Here is a 24,924-nt window from a genome sequence, read left to right as displayed (position 1 = left end):
GGGACATCATGGTGGCAGTGGGGCTGGTTGATACAGTGGAACGCCGATTCTGGGCTAGGCAAACAAGCACAGACTGGTAGGACTGCATAGTGTTGCAGGTATGAGATGATTCACAGTGGCTGCGAAACTTTTGCATAGTAAGGCCACTTTCCTGGAACTCTGTGAGTTGCTTTCCCCCACCCTGAAGCACAGGACTACCAAGATGAGAGCTGCCTCACAGTTGAGAAGTGAGTGGCGATAGCCCTGTGGAAGCTCGCAATGCCTGACTGCTACCGGTCAGTCGGGAATCAGTTTGGAGTGGGCAAGTCTACTGTGGGGGTCGCTGTGATCCAAGTAGCCAATGCAATCATTGATGTTCTCTTATCAAGGGTAGTGATTCTGGGAAATGTGCAGGTCATACTGGATGGCTTTGCTGCAATGGGGTTCCCTAACTGTAGTGGGGCGATAGACGGAAAGCATATCCCCATCTTGGCACCGGACCACCTTGCCAACCAGTACATAAACCGCAAGGGGTACTTCTCAATGGTGCTGCAAGCACTGGTGGATCACAAGGGACATTTCACCAACATCAACGTGGGATGGCCAGGAAAGGTGCATGACGCTCACATATTTAGGAACTCCAGGCTGTTCGAGCAGCTGCAAGAAGGGACTTACTTCCCAGACCAGAAAATTACTGTTGGGGATGTTGAAATGCCAATAGTTATCCTTGGGGACCCAGCCTACCCCTTGCTCCCATGGCTCATGAAGCCTTACACAGGCACCCTGGACAGTAGTAAGGAGCAGTTCAGCTATAGGCTGAGGAAGTGCAGAATGGTGGTAGAATGTGCATTTGGACGTTTAAAAGCTTGCTGGTGCAGTTTGCTGACTAGGTCAGATCTCAGCGCAACCAACATTCCCATTGCTATTGCTGCTTGCTGTGTGCTCCGTAATATCTGTGAGAGTAAGGGGGAGACGTTTATGGCAGGGTGGGAAGTTGAAGCAAATCACCTGGTGTTTGATTTTGAGCAGCCAGACCCCAGGGCGATTAGAAGAGCACAGCTAGGCATGCTGCACATCAGAGAGGCTTTGAAAACCAGTTTCATGACTGGCCAGGCTTTAGTGTGACAGCTGTGTTTGTTTCTCCTTGATGCAAACCTGCCCCTTTTGTTGATTTTAATTCCCTGTAAGCCAACCATCCTCCCCCCTTGGAAATAAAGTAACTATTGTTTTGAAACCATGCATTCTTTCTTTATTTTTTTTTTAAATGAGATAACGGACAAGGTATCCCGGGTGGGGTGGGGCAGGAGGAAAGGAGAAGGCCACATTGTTTATTGTAGTCACACTAACAATCAAACTGTTTGAATGACAGCCTTCTATTGCTTGAGCCATCCTCTGGAGTGGAGTGGCTGGGTGCCCGGAGCCTCTCCCACCACGTTCTTGGGCATCTGGGTGAGGCGGATATGGAACTTGGGGAGGAGGGCATGTGGTTATACAGTGGATGCAGCGGGGGTCTGTGCTCTTATTGGCTTTCCTGCAGCTCCAACAGACACTTCATCATGTCCGTTTGCTCCCCCAACAGACACTTCATCTTGTCCGTTTTCTCCCCCATTAGCCTCAGCATCGCGTCCTGCCTCTGCTCTTCGTGCTCACTTAATTCTTTCCTGGCCTCTGCCACTGAATGCCTCCATGCATTAAGCTGTGCCTTATCAGTGCGGAAGAACTGCATGAGCTCGGCAAACATGCCATCGCAAGTGCGTTTTTTTCGCCTTCTAATCTGCAATAACCTCGGGGACAGAGATGATAGGGAGAGCAGAAACATTTGCACCTGCGGGGGGAGATAAAAGGGGAGAGTAAAATTTAAAATGATACATTTCTGAGAACAAAAGGGAGACTCTTTCACAGTGAATCAAGCAATTCACAGCAGACAACACATGTGCTTTAGGTACAAGATCGCATTTTGCCTTTTATATTGTGTGCCTGCTGATATGGTGACACATCACACACACACAGCTGGGCAACTGAATTTGGTTTCCAGGCAGCCATGGTAAGCCTTTTGGTATGCAGGATTGGCTTCTTACACCTTCATAACATGTGGGAATAGTTTCAAACTGCAGCGCCCTCCTTTCCCAGAGCAAGCAATGGGTTGGGTTTCACATTTAAAAGGAGGGGCTGTGGTTTTCGGGTGGATGTGCAGCACACACCTCTCCCCACCCCTCCGCGTGGCTATTCTCCGGGATGATCCCTTCACCTCTCCCCCCCGCGTGGCTATTCTCTGGGATGATCCCTTTTAGCCAAGCGCAAACAGTCCAGTATGAACGGGGTCCTTTTACTGTTCCCTTACAAAAATTCCCCTATTTCAACCAGGTAACAATGAATGATATCACTCTCTTGAGGCTAACACAGAAAGATGTAGACCAAATGTTGCTTGAATGCAACCAAAACCCAGGACAATTCGCTGCCATGCTTTGTGCTGCAATGATTCCAGAATACTTCCTACTGGCTTGGCGTGGTAAAGTGTCCTACCATGGAGGATGAAATAAGGCAGCCCTCTCCAGAAACCCTCTGCAAAGGCTTTGGGACTACATCCAGGAGAGCTTCATAGAGATGTCCCTGGAGGATTCCCGCTCCATCCCCAGACATGTGAACAGACTTTTCCAGAAGCTGTACTGGCCATGAATGCATCCCAATTCTTCAGGGCAAATCAAACATTAAACACTATTGCTTTTAAACCCTGTACTGTAGTTACAAATGTGCACTCACCAGAGGTGCCTTCTCTGGCTTCAGGGTCGGGGATCCTGCCTTGGGAGGGTATTGGCTCCAGGATGATGAAAAGGTCCTGGCTGCCGGGGAGAATGGATTCACCGCTTGCCTGCTGCACATTCTCCTCCTCCTCCTCCTCTTCCTCATCCACAAAATCCTCCTCTCTGTTGCGTGAGACTCCCCCCTTGCAGGTGTCCACAGACAGTGGTGGGGTAGTGGTAGGTTCCCCCCAGAATGCCATGCAGCTGATCATAGAAGCAGCATGTATGGGGCTCTGACCTGGAGCGACTGTTTGCCTCCTTTGTCTTTTGGTAGGCTTGCCTGAGCTCCTTAACTTTCACGCAGCACTGCTGAGTGTCCCTGGTGTAGCCTCTCTCCAACATGCCCTGTGAGATTTTGGCATATATATTTGCATTTCTTCTTTTGGATCAGAGTTCGGCCTGCACAGATGCTTCTCCCCATACAGCAATCAGATCCAGTGTCTCCCTTTCAGTCCATGCTGGAGCTCGTTTGCGATTCTGGGGGGACTGCATGATCACCTGTGCTGCTGAGTGCTGCTGAGTTCGCCACTCTGACCAAACAGGAAATGAAATTCAAAAGTTCTTGGGGCTTTTCCTGTGTACCTGGCTACTACATCGGAGTTCAAAGTGCTGTCTAGAGCGGTCACAATGGAGCACTCTGGGATAGCTCCCAGAGGCCAATACCGTTGATTTGCATCCGCACTACCCCAAATTCGACCCAACAAGGTCGATTTTAGCACTACTCCCCTCATCGGGGAGCAGTACAGAAGTCGATTTTAAGAGCCCTTTACTTTGACGGAACGGGGTTGGTTGTGTGGATGCATTGCTTATAAAAGCGACCTAACGCGGCTAAATTCAACCTAACCCCGTAGTGTAGACCAGGGCTTAATTTCACCCCCTTACAGCTAGTCAACCCCATATGTACCACATGAAAGAATTCCTCCCCCTCCTTGGCTTTTAGATTCAGTGTTGCCAACTCTGATTTTGTCAGGAGTCTCATGATAATGTTTTCCTTAAAGGCCCAGATCCTGGAGGCAAGTGGATATGTAATGATTTCAGCCTTCATTCTTAAAGGAAAAGTAAGTTTCTAGCCCTTGTGGCTGTGGAGAGAGCTTCAAAATGTGATCCCAGTGCACCCTAAAGGCTCAAAAAGCAGAAGGCAACAACAACAACAAAAGCACCAAATCTATGATTTGTACACAATCTCATGATTTTTGGTGAACCTGACTCAGGATTTTTGAACATTTGGGGTTGGTAATACTTTAGATTAGAGCTGGTCAAAATTTGTCAAGCAATTTTTTTTCCTGGAAAAATAATGTTCAAAAATAAAAATGTGTGTGCACATTTTTTTATCCCAATGAAATGTTTTGGTTGTGTGAAAACTTCAGTTGAAAATGATTTTGAAACTTTTGGGGGGGGTTATTTTTCCTGGGGAAAAAAAATCACGCTTTCCCCTCCCCACCCCGTTTTTCAAAATTAGTTTGATTCTGTTTGCCACCATGTACATTTTGATTGGGCATAGGCTGTGACACATTGTCATGCAGTGTCTTCCTGACTCCTTTCCTGGATGAGTGAAAACATAAATACGTGAGACACACTCAATTTGTGTCTCACACAAGGGTCTTCTTGTCTTTGAAAATTTTTCAGAACAATTTGGATCAGCTCTATTACAAGGTATAGCTAAGTTGCATGCTTCTTTCAGCAGCATATAAATTACATATATGGGTAACCCCCCTGACATGGGTATGGATAGCAGGATAGGCAGTTAAGCATGGCTTAGGTGAGTGTTTTTGCTAATTCAGCTTAGCACAAGTTATTTTTTCTTTTTACTCCCTCTCCCCCTTTCCAGGTTAGCTCTGCTTGGGTTCCTCCACCCTTCCCCTCAGTTTTGCTTGGGTTCCTGACTGATCAATATTCAGTCTGGCCCTGTGAGATGTAGCTTGCACATGTGTTAGAGTTGCAATTGCATTCCTGTCTTGGACAGAGCAAAGGGAAGGGGAGGGAAAGACACTGTGGAATTGCGAGGCAGCCAAAGATGAGAGCAATGGTGAGCTGGGCACATGTAATGTCTGTGGCAATTGCTTCCTCTGGGCTTGACTCCCATCTCCATGACTCTGATGTAAATCTAGTGGAGTTACTCCAGATTTACACATTGTAACTGAGATTTGTATCTGGCTCTCAGTTAACTGATCACATGTGTTCCTTTGTCCTTCCCTTCTCCTCCCCTAGTTCCCAGTTCTCTTTCCCGTCTACCCACCCATCTTACACACTCGCTGGAGTACTGTTATCCTCTCATGACCCGGTGGAAAATACGAATTTTCATATTGTTATGTCTTAAGAAATGTATTGGAATTATCTGTTGTTAGCCCTATGGCCAGAAGCTCCAGAGGGGGAAAGAGCTCTCTACTCCCTCTCTTGGTGAGAAGAGAAAAGTGCTGCTATGGAGAGCTTCCTTTGCATAGGCCACCTACCCACAATTCCTCTAGTAACACTTGGGGAGTCACCATAACTACACATGAACGATTGTTGGGGGGTGGGGTTCCCAGAGAGGCTGAGAATGGGGAAAGAGTTCTTGTCTTGATCTGTCCTGCAAGAACCTTGATGGGAGTGACAACAATGCAGGGGTCAGCAGCAGAACAGAGTTGACTTTAGTGAGCCTCTGCCTACTCACTGCTTTAATGAACCTGAATCACTAGCTTGGTTAGTAGGTGGTGCCTCCAGGGAGGACCAGACAAGCAGTTCCCTAGGGACAGAATCTGATCTGCAGAGAGACACTTGAGTGGGCTTTGGTGGATGGGAAGGGTGCTGTGGCCGCAGCGCTGTCGCCTGCGGAACATTCTCACCAGCAGATGGGAGGCAAGTTACTCAGATTGCCGCCAATATTACCGGAAGGAGGAGGGTGGGGAGTATTTTACCTTTGTTTTGTTTGTTGGTTTGTTTTCCCAAGTTACGATTGTGTTCCTTTTACCCACGTTCAGATTGTCCAGTTTATACAGTCTGCCTGTGAAGGGCACCCAGGGAGAGTGTGTTTACTTTTCCCAGGTTTCTGGGTGAAGGATCGAGCTGGTTTAGTTATTGAACCCAGCCCTTATTGCTGCCATTAACCACGCTGCCGGAAGGTTGCATGTGTGTCATGACATAAGGTCGGTTTGGTAGCAGTGTATTCTCCATAATCACATGCGCTTTGTCTCTCAGAGCAGTACATGCTATACAAACCCTATGATTGACAGGTTCAGGTCCTCACCTGGCATGAGTCAATATGGCTCCTCTAAAATCAATGCAGCTACACCAATTTAAAACTCCTGAGGATCAAGTCCACAGGTTTTAAGGCCAGATGGGTCCAGTATGATAATCTAGCCTGACCTTTTCCATATGATAGGTCATAGAATTTCAGCCACTGATTCCCCTTTTTTCATAAAACATTCCACTTCTAGGGAAAATTCTGGAAGAAATGTTCATCCCAGTTATAGAGGGCTGGTCAGGAAACAGTGAAACTCAGTGTCAATTAAACTCAATTAAACATTTCCATGGGAAAAAAGGGATGAAATGTTCATGCATATTTTCACCAATGCTGTCCCATTTTTTGGCTAGCTCTGGTCCTGCTCTCCTTTCAGAGACAAGCCTTTACACCGCTGACTTTTTCTAAGGGATCATGCTACCAAGCGACCAATTTCCCTTCGGATGCTGCAAGGCAACCTAATTTAGTATTCTATATTCTTCACTTCCCCTAGCAATGTAAAGCCTCCCCCATCCCACCCCATTCTTCACATGCAGATAACAATCTGAAGTGTCTTGGCACAATGACATTTATTGAGAGGAAATAGATCCATTGTGCCAAGACCCCTGCAGAGAGAATGTAAATTGCAATCCACTTGATGGGTTTCCCCTTCTCTCTCCTTCTCTATTTCCAATTGCTCTAAGTTACCCTTAATGTTTCTAACCTCTCTAGTTTACCGTTGCCAATTGGAGAGAGTGTTTATTGAGAAATCTCAATTACTGTAAAGCTCTTAAGGGGGACAGGGAGGGGAAGCCGCCTGCTGTGCATATGCAGAGTTTGAAACAAAGACCTTCTCCACACCAGCGCTCAGCTGACGACAAATCACATTCTTCAGGCCACCCAAGCTCAGTTTCATGAAGATGCTGAGAGGCATCATTTAAAGGGGACCTAGACAGGGATCAGTTTGGCCCAGTGTTCTGCCTTGCTGTTTTATCCTGGGAAGAGAAGGCCTGGAAGGGACATAAAGAAATTCTTTGCTGCTTGTTTTTCACAAGGCAAAGTCAGGTCTTGTCTACCCAAGAGACTCTCTGAAACACTGCAGACCTCTACTAGGTCTGTAATTAGAGCTGGGTGGAACATTTTTGCCAAAATACCTTGTTTCATCAAAGGCAAAACATTCAGCAGAACTTAACTGGTTTCCACAAAACTTGCATCAGGAAGGTTTTTGGGTCCAGAGAGAGAGGTGATGTGAAAAACACCTTTATTCACTAAAAATGCAAATATAAAATGTGTTGTAAAACATTAAATATTATGTATTAGAATATAGTTTCAGGAAGGAATAAAGATAATCCCACTCCCTGCAAACATCACACATCACCAAAAGCTCTGAAGGTAAGCTGCCATGGGATAACAGGGAAGACCATCTTATGGATCAGTAATTGGTTAAAAGATAGGAAACAAAGGTAGGAATAAATGGTCAGTTTTCAGAATGGAGAGAGATAAATAGCAGGGCAGTGTTTTCCCCAGGAATTGAAATTAGGCGGGGTGTTCGAATTTACAGGGGGAGAGGGGCCAGGGCGATGAGGGATGAGACCGTGAGGGTGAAGGTGGCCTGTATGGCACCATTGTAAAAACTGAAAAATGTTTCATGACCATTTTATTAGATTTAACTCATGTTTTAAAATTATCACACAAATTAAAGTTGGCTACTCGAGCCTTCTGTGAATCACTACATCTACATCCTTCTTGGTTTCTTGTTATAATTTTGCACAGCTCTGTTAATGAACTTCTTGAATACAATGCATTCATCTTTGGTGGCTTCTCGTGTGTCTGTTACTTCCATTCCTTCAATTGCTCATTAGTTCATTCACATGATTAGGCAGAAGGCGACTTCTTTCAGAACACAAAATTCTATTCAATGATGAAAAAGAACGGTCAGCTGTAGCTGTTGTGACTGGGAGTAACAAGAGATGAATTCCTACTTCTTTCATCCCAGGAAACATAGCACAAAGATTGGGTCGAGCCACTAGTGATGATAAAAAAGAAGTTGAAGTCAAATCTTCATTCATTCGCTGTATGCTATTCCACTCTGTGTTCAAATTCTCTATTCTGTCCTGAGCACATGGCAGCCCCATTGCTGGTAATGCCTCACTTCACTCAACTGTCGGTGTTTTATAAGACAGGGATCTGTAAAAGCTACATAGAGGTTGAGTAGAATCTAGAAGTCGTTGTTGCAGATTTTTAAGAATCAAGTCTGTGTACTTTTTCAGTTGTCTTAACAAACACTTCTTGTCCTCTTCACTTAAGGATTCAATATAAATGCCTTCATTAGTCAACTTCTGGACTGAAGTCTTTGCTTCTTCCAATACTTTTTCAATGGATAGCTCTCTGATTGATCCAAATGTAGGTTTCGGGGGGAGGGATAGCTCAGTGGTTTGAGCATTGGCCTGCTAAACCCAGGGTTATGAGTTCAATCCTTGAGGGGGCCATTTAAAAATCAGGGAAAAAATTGGGGATTGGTCCTGCTTGGAGCAGGGGGTTGGATTAGATAACCTCCTGAGATCCCTTCCAACCCTGATATTCTATAAGCTAGTTTATGTTCATACTTTTCAAATCTATTATACTTTTTCAGATACATGTATTTTATCATACACTTTGTATGCTTTTAAAGTGTGTATTAATGTTTCAATTTCAATCCCAATTTCTAAACATTCCCTAAATTGGCAACACTGCATGTAACTAGTTCACAAAACTATGGGTGGGGGATGTAGGGGAAATTCAGGGAGGGTGTAGGGAAATCCTACCTTCATAGATCCAGTAACCACTCCAAATGCACCAAGAAACCACTCCAAATGCACCAAGAAATCTGCTATCTATAGCCAGACTCTCAGATATCACAGAATATGCTCCAAGAAGAAAGTCCTGGATATACACCTTTAATATCTTAAAACACTTTAAAACTGCCTTCACCAAACAAGGAAACTCAACCAGAGAAGAAGATCGTATCATAGAATGGGCCACCCAAATACCCTGAGAGAATGTGCTTCAATACAGAAATAAAATCCCCTCCAACTGCACACCCCTATCTGTCACCTAGTGCCCCACCCTGGAACCCATATGGGATATCACCAAACAACTACAACCCATACTCGATGTGAACCTCATCCTGAAAGAAATCTTTCCTGTACCCCCACTTATGGCCTTCAAACAACCTCCTAACCCATCATCAGAAGCAAGCTCCCCACAGACCAGGATACACCAACTCAAAGTGGCACCAGACCCTTTCAGAAAAACCTGCAGACATATCTCCACTGCTACAATGACTGGTACCCCCCACAACACCCCTTTCAAGATCCATGGGTCCTACATATGCTTATCACAACATTCATAGGCAAGATGAGTCTTCCATTTGGGGAGGCTCACACCCAAGCACCAGAAGCAACCTAGAAGGGGGGAGGCCACCGGCACCTGAACCATGGCCCTGCCCCCGAGGCCCTACCCCCACTCTGCCTCTTCCCACCCTCTGTCCCGAGGCCCTGCCTGCCCAACGCTTGCTTCTCTCCACCCCTTCCCCCCAATCCCCTCTGCCCTCCACTCGCTCCTCCCCACCCCCTTCCCTAAACAGGGGGGGCCATGGCCCCATCACTTCTATGGAACTTCACTTCTGGTGCTCCAAAAGTGACGGCTGGCCAGTGAGCCTGCAGAGGGGTGACATGCACTGCATACATGGCATTTTCCCCCCGGCATGGCTGGCCTTTTTTGAGGAGGCTTAGCCTCGCCTAGCCTGTTATACGTGCCGCCCATGACAACATGTGGTGCACCACATCCAGCGCACTCAATGCCCCAACAACAATTATGTGGGTGAAACCTGACAATCACTATGCTCTTCAATGAGCTCACACACAAAAATGATAAAAGTCAAAAACACCCCATCACCTGTAGATGAACACTTTTCACAAAGTGATCACTTTGTATCTGACCTACCAGGCCTCAGCCTGAAAAGAAATCAGCATAACACTTTCAAAAGACAAGTCTGGGATCTTAAATTCATAATTTTGCTAGACACTAATAATCATGGTTTTAATAAAACCATGCTGGATTTATGGCTTATTAAAACAAACAATCTGTAACCCACTGACGCCCATTTCTGTCCTAGGACTATAGGGGTATTAATGGGCCACCTCATCTTGCATGGTCCCTTAGAATATGTGCTAACTACTTATGCTAAACTATCTGATCAACCTTGTATTTAGCTGCGATACACTAAGTACCCTTTCCAGACCTGAGGAAGAGCTCAGTGTAATTTGGAAGTTTGTCTTTCTCACCAACAGAAGTTGGTCCAATAAAGGATATTACCTCACCCACCTCTACTTTCCAATCAAAACCGTTTCTCACAAGGTCATTTTTTGTCAGAATTACTTTTCAACCAAAAGGCTTTTTCATTATATACATATATATAATATATATATCAATATTGTGGTACATATTACTTACTAAACAAGACTATTCCCCAGATACAGCATTTATAAGTACTTTACAAAAAAGTATATACTTTAAGCTAATACATCTACTAACTAATGATTATTTTCCACTTTAGAAAATATCCTTAAATCTTTTTTTAAAAATCCATGAGTTAAAGGGACTGTATTGTGATGAATATACATGTCTATACATGTCTTTGTTCTGGATAAGAATAATGTGTTTACATATATATGGGTAGTGTGTAATTTATGTTGTTACCTATTCATTTCCTACTTTCAAATGCTTAGGTTTTACAGATGATGGGATATTTAACTCCACTGTTGTTACTTAGCAACCTTAATTGGATTCTGAACTGAAGATTTTCTTTTTTGGAAATAGCAATAGAACCAGTATCACTTTTAGTATTTTCAGACCCAATGAAGTAACTTTAAATCCATTTTCCCCATATATGGGAATATTCAAGAGCAGTTTGGAGGGGTTTGATATTAAGATACAATTATTTATTGATCCCAGGCCTCTCTCTTCTAAAACAGATAATAATCTCTTTTCATTTTACAGATGAGCCACCGAAGCATGAAGTGACAATAGGTCAGTAGCAGAATTAGGAACATAAGGCGAGTTTCCTGCCTGCCAGGCCAGTGCCCTCTTCTACAGTTCACCACATCACCTCTTTACGAGGCTGAGCTGCTCCTTCTTTTCCTGTGCATCTCACCTGATCCAGAACTGCCAGCCACCTCAGCTCTTCCTTGCTCCTCAGCGAGGCTTCTCTGCTCCATCTGCACACTAGAGCTTCGTTTCCACTGTGGTATTTGGGGATTTCCCACTCTGAGGGCAGGTTAGGGACACTGGGCATTGTAATGGGAGGCAGTGTTGCCTAGTGGATAGAGCACCAGACCGGGACTCAGGTTTAAAGCTGAGCAAAATTTGTCAGCCGCAACCATTTTTCACTATAAAACACAGATTTGGGTCGCCTGAAACTTTTCATGAATTCCTGCTGAATATGCCAAAGTGTTTCTGTCGAAAACAAAACAACAAATCTGAAAAAAACAGAAACATTTCATTTTGACAGATGCAAAACAAGATGGTTAGATTTTTTTTATTTGAAATTACTTTGTTTGGACATTTGCTGCCTTTTCATTTTAAAAAGTTAAGAAACTCTCAACCTGAAACAACATTTTTATTTTCATTGTTGAAAAAAACACTTCATTTGTCCCAAAACAATACTTTCTCCCAACTTTTTTATTCACTCCATTTTTTTAAAATGGTTGCTTTGGTGCAATCAAAACACTTTTTAAAATATATTTTTTGGCTCACTCAGTAAATCAGAAAATCAATTTGCACAGCTCTGATCAGGAGACCTGAGTACTATTCCCGACTCTGCCACTGGCTTGCTGGGTGACCTTGGACAAATCATAGCATCTCTCTGTGCCTCAGTTTCCCCATCTGTAAAATGGGGATAATGATATTGACCTCCCTTTGTAAATTGCTTTGCAATCTATTGATGAAAAGAGCTAAGCCCTGGTCTACACTACAAATGTAGGTCGACATAAGCTGCATTAAGTCAATTTAATAATGTATGTGTCTACACTACCAAGTCCCTTCCACCAACCTAAGTGGCCTGTAAAGTCAACTTCTGTACTCCACCTCCGCAAGAGGTATAGCGCTTGATTTGACATCCCTGGGTTGACATGGGGATAGTGTAGACACTGCATTGTGTAATTTATAGAATAGAATATCAGGGTTAGAAGGGACCTCAGGAGGTCATCTAGTCCAACCCCCTGCTCACAGCAGGATCAATCCCCAACTTTTGGCCCAGTCCCTAAATGGCCCCCTCAAGAATTGAACTCACAACCCCGGGTTTAGCAGGCCAGTGCTCAAACCACTGAGCTATCCCTCCCCTTGGCCTCCAGGAGGTATCCCACAGTGCTCTGCTGTGACCACTCTGGAGAGCACTTTCAACTCTACTGCATATCAGCCAGGTACACAGGAAACAGCTGCTTCCCTGTTAAAGCCCCGGGAACTTTTGAATGTTCATTTCCTGTTTGATCTGTGAGGAGAGCTCCCGAGCACAGCTGATCATAGAGACTCAAGGCCGCAAATGCACTCCAGCATGGAGTACACAGGAGGTGGTGGATCTCATCGCTGTGTGGGGAGAAGAGTCTGTGCAGGCAGAGCTCTGATCCAGCAGAAGAAACACTGACATCTCTGCCAAGATCGCGCGGGGCATGGGGGAGAAGGGCTACACCAGGGACACGGAGCAGTGCCACATGAAAATAAAGGAGCTTTGGCAAGCGTACCAGAAGACAAGGGAGGCGAACAGTCACTCTGGTTCTGCCCCACAGACATGCCGCTTCTATGAGGAGCTGCGTGTGATTCTGTGCAGCCACCCCACCACTACCCCAAAACACTCTGTGGATACCTCCCAGGAGCCCCGGGTGATCTTGAGCCACAACGAGGAGGACATTGTTGAGGAGGAGGAGGAGGAGAATGCGAGGCAGGCAAGCGGAGGATCCATTCTCCCAGACAGCCAAAAACTGTTTTTAAGACTGGAGTCCATCCCCTCACAGGAACAATTGTCGGCGGAGCGTGATGCCAGGGAAGGCACCTCTGGAGAGTACACATTTCCAGTCAAACTTTAGGGGTTACATGCTATTATTTTTAATGTTTAATCTGAACAAAGTAGTAGATGTAGTGGGTATCGGTGGCCACTCCAGCTATGCAGAGGGTGCTCTCAGAAAAAAGACTGTTTATGTGCACGGGGATGGCCCTGGAATCCTCCATGGAGATCTCTAGGAAGCTTTCATTGTGGTACTCTGCAAACCTTTGCAGAAGGTTTCTGGGAAAGGCTGCCTTATTTCATCCACCACGGTGGGACACTTTCCCACGCCACTCCAGTATTAACTCTTCAGGCATCATTGTGGAACACAGCATTGCAGCATAAGGACCACATCTGTACCCAGACACTTGCAGCATCTGCGCCCTTTCTGCCTCTGTTACCCTCAGGAGAGTGATATCGCATAGGGTCACATAGGGGAAATGAGGGAAGTTTTCAGTGCTAGCCCTTAAACAGGAAGCAATTCAACAAGTAATCTACCCTCCGTATGGTGAAAACTGGGTCACACAACCACGCTTTCCCGAGCGTACCATGGTTGTGGTTGGAAGGGATCACCGTGTATTGCAAGCCACACTGAAAAATAGGGCGGGTGGGTTTCCTGTTTGTCTCCCTCACTCCCCAGGCTGGTGCCACTTTTGTAAAAAACAATTTGCACTGGTGCCTGTCCTCAAGCACCGTCCAGGTTGCTAAGGGAAAGGGGGCTTTTCTCAAGTTCCAACCTATGATCCCAAGGATGTCTTCACAAAAGCAGCAGCCTCAAGACCTCTCGCCCATGCCTCGTGGCCTCACTCACCATGGCTGTAACAGTAAACCAACTCTTGCAGTAGCCAGCGGTTGTGATTACGTTGTGGCTTGCAGTGAAGTGTATTGAGGGGTGTTTTCTAATAAAAAAAGTTAACCTTGCACCAGAAACAATGTATGCACTGTCAGTGCTACCCTTGTGCTTTGCACTCTTTGCAGCTGAAACCTTGTCCATAGGTGCATCCTCCACGCTGGGACAGAGACTTTCCCAGATTAGAAGGTGGAAAAGGAAGACTCGGGAGGACATGTTCAATGAGGTAACGTGTCCCTCCGAGCGTGACAAGACAGAGCTCAGAGTATGGAAGATTACACTGTCTGAGAACTTGGACATGGGGGACAGGAGAGCATGGAGGGAACCAGACCGTGCCATGCAGGAAGAGATGGTGCAGATTATGAGGGAGCAATCAGACATGTTAAGGCGTCTGGTTGAGGTCTCCTAAAAATCTGGCCCCAGTTGTGGGTGCTGAGCACTTGGAAATGTGGCTCATAATGACAGTTATTGAGTGTACTGCTAGAGCTTTACAAATATTAATGTGATTATTTCAAGCAATATGCAAATCATGGTGCTCTGATTGGCTGCTCATGGCTTCCACCTACCAGACAGCAGCGATTTGCCTGATACAGGACTACAGAGAAGCTACCTTAACTGTGGATCAATAATTTCACAGCATCCCTGCACTCTGATTCCATTTCACCATAATTATTTATAATCTTGAGGTTAGTGGAATGGAGGTCCTTTTAAAGTAAGCCATGCAACTGATGGGAGAGTCAAAATTGTTCTGAAATAGAGCCATTCATAATAATCCTTGCAGCCTGATGGGAATATAGAGTAGAAATTGAATGCATAGCATAAGGCCTAGCCAGCCATTTCAAAGCATCAAATATTTTATTCAACACTGTCACATTTGTAAAGGAGTTGAAATAACCTAGAAGGAATGTTATTTTCTTCTGTTAGGTGAACCAAATGACATAGCTTCTGAACCAAGCTGCTACTTTTGGAAATTGAACCGATTAGGATCTATCACGGGTACATTAACCCTATTTAATTCAAAGAACTTCTACAGTAAAATCTTCTAAGGCTATAGTTTGTGATATATGGCAAAAATTAGGCTTTTAAATTATTGTGTATAACTTCTGACTCGTATCCTATTTTGGGCAACCATACAGTTTCAGTCAGAACCCAGCATTTCACGAGAATGGAACAAAACAAGAGAATAAAAAGGATCTCTATGAAAGAGTCATAGATTTTAAGGCTGGAAGAGACCATTTTGATCATCTAATCTGATCTCCTGCATTACACAAGCCAGAGAATTTCCTCCAGTGATTCCACCATCAATAACTTGTCACTGAACTAAAGCCGGCCTCTTAAGAAGACATCCTATCTAGATCTAAAGACTTCATGTGGTGAAGAGCCCAGCATGTCCCGAGATAAGCTAAGATCATAAGGTGGAGTAAGTGAGGGAGACATTAATGTAGCGTAGGCCTGATATAGTCAGGGCTGTCAGGATTTTTGATTGCAAGTGCAGGTAACAGAGCACAGGTTAGCTATGCTTCCTTTGTTTCTCTTCTGGCAGGAGGTCACAGCTGAATTCTAGACCAGCTGGAACCTTTGAATAGCTGGCAGGCCCATGTAGTGCTCACTGCCATAGTCCAGTGGAGAGGCTGCAAGCAGATGGGATAGAGAAGCTGGATTAGCTCTGAAAGGAAGAGCTCTTTGACAACCACCGATGAGGCCCTTTGACAACCACCGATGAGGGGTTGCTGTCTGGGGACTGATTCCACATGTGACTCTAAGAATAATTGAGAATTTAGTCTGATCTCTAGGTTGTGGATCACCGATGATGTTGATCAGATTGATGCCCTCAACTGATGGCGCACCAGGCCCAGTGACCTCCATCCTCACCAACCCACGTGGCCAGGAACAGCAAGGTGAGCTTCTCATGTCCCTATGAAAGGCCCCTTCTCCCCAAAACCATCAATCTTTGGAACTCCAGTACAGGGCTTAACACCTTCTTAACTCAGGTGTGCAACCTTCAGTATTGGAGTCTTCTTTATATCAGCATGAGACTCACCTTTTTTTTTTTTCCTACTGAGTCTCATACCAAGAGAGTGTAACATTGCTCACACATGTGGGTCTCTTCCCACAGCCAAGGTCAGGTCAGAGAAGCCCCATCATATCTGCTTTCTTACCATCTTTATTCCTGCAACCATCCCATGTTAAGCCCAGCTTGGCTGAACAGAACCACACAGAACCAGCTACACTGTCCAGCCAGGACTCAGGGATCTGTGCAAGACAAGCACTGCATCCACGATCGAGTGAAGAATTATGCTTGTTTTGTTGATGACTGTCCTTGCATTCAGTAGCTCAAGGTGAAGCCTGGGATTCCCGTTCTGACAGTGAGAGGTGAGGCCCCTGCAATGACCTGGTAATAAGGCTTCATGCCAGAGAAGATTCCAATTGCTCTGCTTTTCAATGGCCATTGAGCACAAACTAGATATTTTGTGACTGTCTGGAGAGGGAGAACTTGGGGTTCCTGTAATCATTCAGCTGCATTCCCAGTCAGCCAGTTGCATCTGCTGCCAGTGGTTGTTGTCAGGCAGATTAAAGGAGTAGTTAGTATGGAAAACGTGTTTTTTTATTTCTTTCCTCTCTATCCCCTTGTATCCCCTTTTCACCCTTCTCTGCAAGCATGCTCCCTGGCAGTGTGAGTTAGTTTGGTTCTCTCATGCCTTGGCACCTCTCCTTGACTTTTGCTCCTCTGTAGAGTGGGGTAGTGAATGAATAGGAGCAGTGCCAAAGGGGCTAGCTCCCCATCAGCATCAGGAAAGGACTGAGGACAATTGATGGCTTGAAAATATGGAAATAGCTTTGCTGTGTTAATAAGAAAAGTCTATTCCAAACTTGAGCAAAGTTTGCTTGCCTTTGGAGATTTATTCCTGGCAGAACTGGAAGGAAGCTGATGCTATGTCATTTAGCAACACTAAACGGGCAAGCCAAGCATTAAGCCAATTATAGCCCACAAATCACTGCACAGCAGGGCAGCACTCTCACTGCAGCAATGGGCCAGCAACTGCAGGGATCAGCAGGGAATTAGCATTGATTGGCTGCCTGGGGTCCAACAACACAGCCCTACCACCAGCTTTCATCACCCAGTCAATAGCCTCCAGCTGCCCTGGTATTACTAACTAGGCTCACTTCAACTCCGGCTAGGACACTGAATTCCAATTGTTGTTTGCAGGGTTGCTGTAGCTGTCTTGGTCCCAGAATATGGCAGAGAAAAGATATTACCTCACCCACCTTGTCTCTCACTGAATTTGAAGGCAGAAGAGTCGCTCGAGGCTGGGAAAGGACAAGGGAATCAGACCACTCACAAAAGCAAGGGGGTTGGGGCCCCTAGAAAAGCAACACAACATTGTCGCCAAGGCCAAAGTGTGGCTGTTTTCTAGGCTTAGGCTGTGTGGTATGGAGTGTGTGCTGGGAAGGGGTAGGTGGGAAGGAGACCAGGATGGGGTATGGGTGGACAGGATGGGTGTGGTCTGAGCAGGCTGGAGGGGGATAGATTTTGTCCATCTATCCTCCCAAAGATAATTCTTCTGCAAGATGATCTGTGGAGAGTGGGGCTTTTGGGGGAGGGGACTAACTGGTGAGTCAATAATAAACTAAAGGGGTGCTAAGCTAGCTAATTCATTGTACAGTGCAAAGTACTGAGGAAGGGGACACGATGTCAGAGAGGGGCCTGTTGGTGAACTATATCAGCATGAGACTTAATTTGCTCTCTTTGAAAGTAGGCCCTATTATATAGTATGTGATCATGTAATTAAAAACTATTTTTTCCACAGGACCTGTATTCTTTTAATGTCGTGTGTGTGTGTGAGTGAGAGAGAGAGAATATTTTAGATTAAAAGGGAAAGGAAACTGAAAAAAACAGGAGTTCCATCATGTGGCATCAGCAGAATTGGAACCTTTTGATCCACAGCACTGGCCTCTGCCACTTGAGCTAATGGAGTAACTGACAGCAGTAGCAGGTTGTTATCCTGTATGTGGACCAGCACGAGAGGGTCATAGGATTCTTTGCTGGGTGTTTTCCAGGTATTTGTTGACAGCAACAGAATAATGAAACCTAGTGATCTTGGGATCCATTCCAGGCTCTGCAGGGGAACGTGCTCCACGAGGCACAGATTCTTCTGCCCAGTCCCCCACCCCACCCCACTTCTTCTGCCCCATCCCCACCAACCTGTGCCTGTCCCAGTCCCAATCCTGTCTCTATCGTGTCTCTTCCTCCTTGTCCTAGTCCCGTTCTCCTCATCTAGCCAGTCCCAGTCTCCACTCCTCAGACTTCTGCTCCCAGTCCTGATCTCCTTGGCCAGCAAATCCTAGTCTCACCCCTTCGGACTCTCCATCCCAGACTCCAAAGTCCCAGTCTTCCCATTTTCTGCTCTGGTCTCCTTGCCTAGCCAGTCTAAGTCTCCTTCCTCCAGGCTTCTTGTCCCAATCTACTTCCCTCAACCCCACTCCCATGCCCTTGTGCTCTCTACATATGAATCAGACAGCTTCCTCCTGCACACTTCCTGCACCCCAGCAGTGGGGTCATTGGGAGCACAAGAGAGACAGGCTCCCAGCTCTCAGACCAGGTTCTCCAGGCTCACCCCAGCCCAGAGCAGCCGGGAGTAGCCAATACTGGGCAAGCGGGTCTTCCCCCTGTAGCCTGGCTTGGAGCAGCTCAGTCTCTCTGTGGGGATGGTACAGGTGCAGTCTGGTCAGCCCTAGCGGCTGTGAGGGGCTGGAGCATGCTCACTGAGGACACAATCTTCTGATATTTTAGCAGTTACGCACTAGCAAGTCCCTCCTCAGCATGTGAACTGTGATTTTTCAGACTTATAACGTGGCCACATTTGGGCAGCTTTCCACAGGAGTAACAAACGGCACATCCACAGCATGAAGGTCACCCCCTGCCAATTTTCAAGTCCCTGCTGCAAAGCAGGGGGGCGCTAGAGCTTTCCAACAAAAAAAGAATGCCAGATTTTTTTTAACATTAAAAAACTGCTGTTTATTGGGGGGTTTTTTATTTATTTATTTTGGTTGGCCTTGCTCTCAAAAATGGTGGAACCATTTTGCCTGAAATTTTCCAAAAAATATTCAACCTGAAGCAGATACTTGGCATGGAAAATTTCAGCCCTAACAGTTAATATCTGGCAAAGTTATAAGCAACTGAAAACAGCGTCTTACACTGGGAAGTGTCAGGCAACCTTAATAATAGTGATACCAGATCTGCCTATAATGAAATCTATGATCTTTTGACCCTTTTTTAAATTACCCAAATAGTAATTTGGTTGATGGGTAATTTGGGGTTGATGTGCTATGTGATATCTGCCAGTGGATCTGCATCCTAAACCCTCTCTTACACCTAGCTAACTCAAATGTTAACATCTTATAACTTTTCAAACATTCAGCATTAAAGATAGTGAGCAATATTCTTCTGGACAAAAGTTCCAGTTACAGCCTTATCACTATCTCTCAATTGCCTGGATCAGCAACAATAGTCTATAAAATTCTTACAATTAAACATTTTAACTTAATAGCAATAAAACAATTATCTTAAATAAGTATCCACTGAATGAGAGAGCCATATCATGAAGATTCAGTCTAAACACAGACAAAGACCTCAAACAGTGAGGGAACAGAAGAAAAACCTTTGTTATAATGAGCAAAATGTTTTTAAACCTTTCAATTCATATCATACAATCACTGCACAAACAATACATTCAACATCAGAAACAAATGTCTCTGGAAAGTTAGACAGCACTGAACCACTTAATCATATACCTAACTGGCTATCTCTACAGCAGGAGAAAAAATCTTTATAATTCTGAGACTTTAAAAAAGGCATTTTTGCTATCAAATATATTGCGTTTATTCTTATTAAGCTGCAGCTTTGCATGGAAAATATGAAAGCAGAAAACCCAGTGTAACAAATGCATTATAGAAAAACAGCAACCGTTTTCTAAGAGCTTGAATTATTATTAGAGTTGGTTGAAAAAAGATTAATATATTTTGTGGAAAGTTTAAAAAGTAAGGAACTTTTTTTATTCAATTTGAAATTTTCTGTGAAATATTTTGTTTTGCAGCAAATCTGCCCCAACTGGGATCCCAAACCATCACCCTGGCCCACTGCTGCTAGAATTACGTGGAGTTAGTTCCCAGGCTGGGCAACCTGGGAACTGATTTGGCAGAAAGTAAAAACATCAGAGAGCTAGGAGAGGGCAAAAGGACCTATGGTAATATGGAAGAATTGGCAGGAATCAAACACACTCCCACCCAGTTACTGAGGGACCAGTGGCCTGGATCCCGATATTCTAGTACTGTGTCTCCTTCTGCCGCTTCAACTATGTGGTCTGGAAGGTCAGGATATAAAGAGAAGGCAAAGTCCCCTGTTCCCCATTGAGTCCAAAGAGCAAGGGCGAGGGTCTGTTCTCGCCAAAAAGGGTGTGTTCAGCAGTCAGTGGTAATGTTATTTATAATTAGAGCTGCTGGTGGTGGAGAGTTGATAGAATGATCTTTGGTCAGAAAATGCCAATTTATCAAAACCAAATCTTTTAGAGGGACTGTTCCTCAGGTCCAGAATGGAATTTTGGGACAGAAAGGGAGCCCTATCACAGAGTAGCTAATAGCCTGGCGGTTCAGGTTCTCGCCTGGGATGTAAGAAACCCAGACAGAAGTCCCTGATTTGGATCAGGGTCTTGCACTTCACTCTTCCCCATTGGATGGGAGTGACCTGACCACCAGACTACTGGTACTCTGGGGTGCAGCTCTCACTTTCATATTTTTTTCTGAAGACATTTTGGAAAGGTCTCTGTTGCATTCCGATACTGAAGGAAAACAAAAGGCAAAACCTCAAAAGGTTCCCCGATGCAGAAATTTTATTTTCCAGGAAGCTCTTTGTGCAATGCTGTGGAGCTCTGAGGCTGCAGCTGAGGTCGGGGCCCCTCCTGCTAGGAACTGTACATATGCACAACAAAAGACAGTTCCTGCCCCAAATCTGTACAGAGGAGTCAGACATAGGTTACCTCTATGCTTGGGGCTAGGGAAGTGATTCCCACCTCATGTGGACATGCTTGTTCTAGCTCTCGTTGAGGTAGTCCTGAGCAGCAGCATGGGCTAGCCAACCTCAGTATGTACCAAGGGGGCCAGGTGGGTTTGTATTCAGGGTAACTAGCTCATGCTGCCACTGCCCATGTGACTATGACTACACTACTATTCTTAGTGCGCTAGCTCGATGACCACTAGCACAAGTGTATCTACCCATGCTGGGAATCACACTCCTAGCTCTGAGTATAGACACATCTACAGAGTGGGACAAAGGAGTGTTACCAAATGGGGTTGTGGAAGCACTGAGATTAAGTGACTTATGCAAGAGCACCAAGAAAGTCTGGGGCAGTCAGGCACGGCAGCCAGGTTTCCTGATTCCCAGTCAATTGCCTTAACCAAAAGATCAACCTTCCTCGCTCATTGTGGGGCCCAAACAGTCCAGCTCTCATCTCTTGACAACTCTGATCACGTCACTCCATTCCACTGTTTTCTGGTCTGTTTCTACAGGAAGACATGACCTTGCTAAGGTCTCTGGGACTCCTGTAGCTGCTCATCATGGCCTATTTACAATAATCAAGCATCTGCACTGGCTCCTTTGCTCTCTCAATAACAATCCATTTATGGGTCAAAATGACCTTCTCTTCCCTCTCACCTGTCTTCACAAAATGTTTGCTAAGTTCAGCATCCCTCCCCCCGTTCGCTATTGCTGTCTGCAATGGAAGGTTGCCTGCCATCTCCCCCTCTGCCTGCCTCCCGTTTGAGCATCAGGGGCTGATGTGTGCTAGCGCCCCAATCTTGTGCCTTCAAGCGATCCACTGCGACATATTTCCAAGGTCTAAGGGAAGGCGTCAGGGTGACCTGCCCCAGAGAAGCAGACACACACACACACAGCCATCACCCCTAGACAGTAAGAAAAGGGAATACCCCCTCTTCTGCAGCAATTACTGTAAACCCAGGGAGGAACAATGTGATGAGTAGTTGCAGCACGGTTTTTCAGAGTTTCTAATCCAGAAGGCACCACTGGGATCATCTAGTCTGACCTCCTGCATAGCACTGGCCACAGAACCAAAACTGTGAGCAGGATTACAGCAGCAGTCGCACCAGTGTCAAATACAAAGGTAATAGAACCTCCGACTCCTACTGAAAGTCCCACAGGATCACATTAGCCCTTTTGGCCACAGCATCACTCTGATGGTTCTCAGGGTACCCAGGACTAGAAGTCACCTTGTTGCCACCTGTCTCCAGCATGAGGGAGTCTTGCTGGTGCTTGACGGGGTGTTAGCATCCTAACACCACCAGCCTTTCAGCCATTCAAGCGCTCTCCTCTGGGCTGTGCCAGCCTTGACTTTGCCTTGCAGGTAAAAATGAAGTGCACCCCAGTTTCCTTGAAGCATCCCTTTTGGAAGCCAGCCCCTGACACTGTCTACTCACAGACATCTCAGATCCTCTGCCCCAAAGCAGCAGTGTGCCCCAGTTTACCTTAAACCACCTGTGCAACACACAGCTCTTGTAATAAAATAAGATAAGGTTTATTTAAGAAAGAACAGAGATTCAACTAAAAACAAGGGTGAGTCATGGAAACAAATGGTTACAATACAAAACAATAAAACATGAAGAAGGGCCTACACTTACCAATAGGTCTCTTGCCTATCTAATAAAGTACGTTTCTCCCTCAAAGTTCAGTCTGTTGCAGAGCTGGCTGGCTTCCCGGGAATCAGGATCCAAACTTTCATGAAAATATCCCTTCCCACAAGATGGCTACTCAGTGAATGGATCCAGAGGGCCTCTCCCCACACTGTTATACTGAAATAGCCTTTTATCTTTAACCATAGACAGGGCCAACCCCTGCCCGTTGTAATGTTCCTTCTTGATCTCCAAGGGATTTCGATTGTTTGCGGTTGTCTTTGATGGTTTTCCATTGACAGTTCTGGCATGGAGCAATGGTGGACAATTAAGCCTGGCATTACATCATTGGCTGACCAAAGAGGGGTGGCCAATCCCTCGGCATGAATATGTCATCGCCAAGTAATATTGCTGCCTGGTGACCCCTTTTAACCTTAAGACCAACAGGGCATAATTTTCAATATAGTTACAATATTCAATATTCCTTAAATATCAGTATCACCCATACATATATCACACCAGGATCAGGATGATATTCAATAAGGACAAATGCAAAATACTCCACTTAGGGAGGAACAATCAGTTGCACCCATACAAAATGGGAAATGACTGCCTAGGAAGGAGTACTGCAGAAAGGGATCTGGGAGTCATAGTGGATCACAAACTAACTATGCGTCAACAGTGTAACATTGTTGCAAAGCAAACATCATTCTGGGATGTATTAGCAGGAATCTTGTAAGTAAGACAAGAAGTAATTCTTCCTGTAGTGAGGTGGTGTGGCCTCCCTCCAACCCAGAGGGAGAGGAACCACCCTCTGTGCCCAAGTGGGTGGAGCCAGGCCTGCCTTACCCCTGCTGCCGGAAGTGCGTAACCAGAATGGGAAGTATAAAGCAGGGTGCCTCCTGCTCAGTTGGGGCTGGGACACTGAGGGAGGCAGATGGATCCTGCTTGCTCCTAGCTGCTGACTTTGCTGCTGAGCCCAGCGGCACCCTGCCTGCCTGGGGAACTTGCTTCTGCCATGGACCTGCCGGGACTGCTGCTAACCACCTACCCAGAAGAGACTGCGGACGTCCCGCTGATCCAGGTACACCCCAAGGGGAGGGGAGGAAGTGGCCCAGGGACAGCCGACCTCAGTCTGGCTGTAGCTCTGCCTGAGGCAGGGTCAGCACGTTGTGGCTGGAATCCCCGCTGACCCAGTGGCAGACCACTCTAAAACTGTTAGGGCCCTGGGTCAGCGTCCAGTGGAGTAGTATGGGCTCGGGCCCCACCTGCCACCCTACCCCGGACCCTCGCCAGGTCCAGTGGCCTTCATTCGTCGCCCAACCACTGCTAATTCCCCCAATACTAGGCCAAGATCCCAACGGCGTAGTGAGGTGGTGTGGTCTCCCTCCGACGCAGAAGGGGAGGGACGACCACTATCCGACTACACTTCCACTCTATTGCACACTGATTAGGCCTCAGCTGGAGTATTGTGTCCAGTTCTGGGCATCACATTTCAGGAAAGATGTGGACAAACTGGAGAAAATCCAGAGAAGAGCAACAAAAATGATTAAAGCTCTAGATAACATGACCTATAGAGAAGATTGAAAAAAAAAAACTGGGTTTGTTTAGTCTGGAAAAGAGAAGACTGAGAGGGGACATGATAACAGTTTTCAAGTGCATGAAAGATTGTTACGAGGAGGAGGAGAATTATTCTCCTTAACCTCTGAGGACAGAACAAGAAACAATGGCCTTAAATTTCAGCAAGTGCAGTTTAGGTTGTACATTATGAAAAACTTCCTGTCAGGGGTGTTAAGCACTGGAATTGATTGCCTAGGGAGGTGATGGAATCTCTATCATTGGAGATTTTTAAGAGCAGGTTAGACAAACACCTGTCAGGGATAGTCTAGATAATATTTAGTCCTGCCTTGAGTGCAGGGGAGTAGACTAGATGACCTCTCGAGGTCCCTTCCAGTTCTATGATTTTGAACATTGATGAGTTGCAAGCTTTCAATAGAGATGGCACGTTACCTTTTATGGACAACTACACCATAAACAATGTATTTGATGTAATGAGTTTGTCAGCTCTGAGATCAAGAGTGGTTTGTGAAGAACCGGGGACCCTTTGCCAAGGAGCCTATGTATCACAGTTGCACTAGGAGCTCATGATCAGCTGGTGGTGGTCCTCCCTCATTCTGCATCCCTCTTGGTTCTTCTCTCACCTAGCCACCTCAGCTTCTTTATGGTTTAAACGCCTCCCATCAAAGATACAGTGCAATCAAACGTTCAATTGCTTTCATAGTTCCAGGTACCCAGTACAGTTACAGTCTGTCTGTCTGTCCCAACAGTCCTCTCGAGGCTC

At 45.7% G+C, this 24,924-nt stretch overlaps 2 long non-coding RNA genes across 2 annotated transcripts in view; one reads left to right on the top strand and one right to left on the bottom strand.

The window, feature by feature from the left end:
- Window positions 1-11,343, top strand: part of LOC141993488 (uncharacterized) — a 110,131-nt gene extending 98,788 nt beyond the window's left edge. Inside the window, exon 3 of the long non-coding RNA XR_012640871.1 lies at window positions 11,017-11,343. This is a non-coding gene — a long non-coding RNA (uncharacterized LOC141993488). The remainder of the gene's footprint in view (window positions 1-11,016) is intronic.
- The window catches only part of LOC141993487 (uncharacterized), a 200,115-nt gene continuing 176,588 nt past the window's right edge, over window positions 1,398-24,924 (bottom strand). Inside the window, exon 3 of the long non-coding RNA XR_012640870.1 lies at window positions 1,398-1,804. This is a non-coding gene — a long non-coding RNA (uncharacterized LOC141993487). The remainder of the gene's footprint in view (window positions 1,805-24,924) is intronic.

The sequence above is a fragment of the Natator depressus genome, chromosome 9 (genome assembly GCF_965152275.1).
Source record: "Natator depressus isolate rNatDep1 chromosome 9, rNatDep2.hap1, whole genome shotgun sequence".
Lineage (NCBI taxonomy): Eukaryota > Metazoa > Chordata > Testudines > Cheloniidae > Natator > Natator depressus.
Note: the sequence above shows the minus strand (reverse complement) of the source record. Positions and strands in the feature narration are given on the sequence as shown.